This window comes from Brienomyrus brachyistius, unplaced genomic scaffold, assembly GCF_023856365.1.
Source record: "Brienomyrus brachyistius isolate T26 unplaced genomic scaffold, BBRACH_0.4 scaffold1108, whole genome shotgun sequence".
NCBI lineage: Eukaryota > Metazoa > Chordata > Actinopteri > Osteoglossiformes > Mormyridae > Brienomyrus > Brienomyrus brachyistius.
In genome coordinates this window covers 40,229-41,790 of record NW_026043383.1, presented here as the reverse complement: position 1 = coordinate 41,790, position 1,562 = coordinate 40,229, and positions in this window count along the sequence as shown.

Here is a 1,562-nt window from a genome sequence, read left to right as displayed (position 1 = left end):
GCCCTGACCAACCAGCAGCAGCCTGACAAACCAGCAGCAGCCTGACAAACCAGCAGCAGCCTGACAAACCAGCAGCAGCTGACAAACCAGCAGCAGCCTGACAAACCAGCAGCAGCCTGACAAACCAGCAGCAGCCTGACAAACCAGCAGCAGCCTGACAAACCAGCAGCAGCCTGACAAACCAGCAGCAGCCTGACAAACCAGCAGCAGCCTGACAAACCAGCAGCAGCCTGACAAACCAGCAGCAGCCTGACAAACCAGCAGCAGCCTGACAAACCAGCAGCAGCCTGACAAACCAGCAGCAGCCTGACAAACCAGCAGCAGCCTGACAAACCAGCAGCAGCCTGACAAACCAGCAGCAGCCTGACAAACCAGCAGCAGCCTGACAAACCAGCAGCAGCCTGACAAACCAGCAGCAGCCTGACCCTGACAAACCAGCAGCCTGACCCTGACAAACCAGCAGCCTGACCCTGACAAACCAGCAGCCTGACCCTGACAAACCAGCAGCCTGACCCTGACAAACCAGCAGCCTGACAAACCAGCAGCCTGACAAACCACCAGCCTGACAAACCAGCACCCTGACAAACCACCAGCCTGACAAACCAGCACCCTGACAAAGCAGCACCCTGACCCTGACCTGATGTGTGTCTTACATATAAGGTTCAGAATTACCTGTTTTAGTTTCCATTCATACCTTTATGAATTAAGATTTTCTGAGTGGAAATGTTAAAATCATATAACAATATTTTAACAGTGGAATGAATGCATAAGCAATTAAGGAACTGTTAGTTAAATCCACATGAAGCAACATAACGTCTTTAGTAGTAAAATGTGATGTATCTAGGAGTGACAATATGTTTCCAAACATTTGTATGTGCTGTGGTTTGCTGACACTAAATAATGTTAGGGGAAACAAAAAAACGACCTATTGACAGTTACAGGGTAGTGTGATTCTTGTAATAAACTTAGTTTTACCAAAGTCCTGTGTTAGTATTCAGTACAACATACACTGCATACATCCATCTTGCTTTCAGTGAGGGAAGATTTTTCTTTAAAAAAAAAAAAAAAATTTGTTCCTTGGTAAAGTTGGTTTGTCTCACAGGTACCGAATTTGTATAATTAAAATAAGATAAGATATTGACATAATATATTTTTGGTTTTATAAACAACTGACAGGAAAAACAAAAACCTGAGATATTACCATATCCAGTGGTAAACAATAATCAGTCCCAAAAGGGCTTTCCTATATTTTGCATTTGTGTCAAACGTCCACATTATCAGAAGTACTCAGGAGTCCAGACGGTCTCCAGCAGCACTGGCATACAGCTCTCAGCTCACAGACGCCACCTGGCGAGTGAACATGGCAGAACCCTGTCTGTGCTGGAGCCGGACTGCCCGTGGCATCAGCCTAGAACCTGCTCTGCTGATGCTTGCCGCTGGTTCCGGGGGATCGGAATGAGCATCTCGTCAGGAAGCCTCAGCTCTGTCCGTTTGTCTTGGGAAGCGGGGTGGAGGCGGGGGCGGGGCGGGGGGCGTATGGCATGGCACCAATCCGCGTCGCC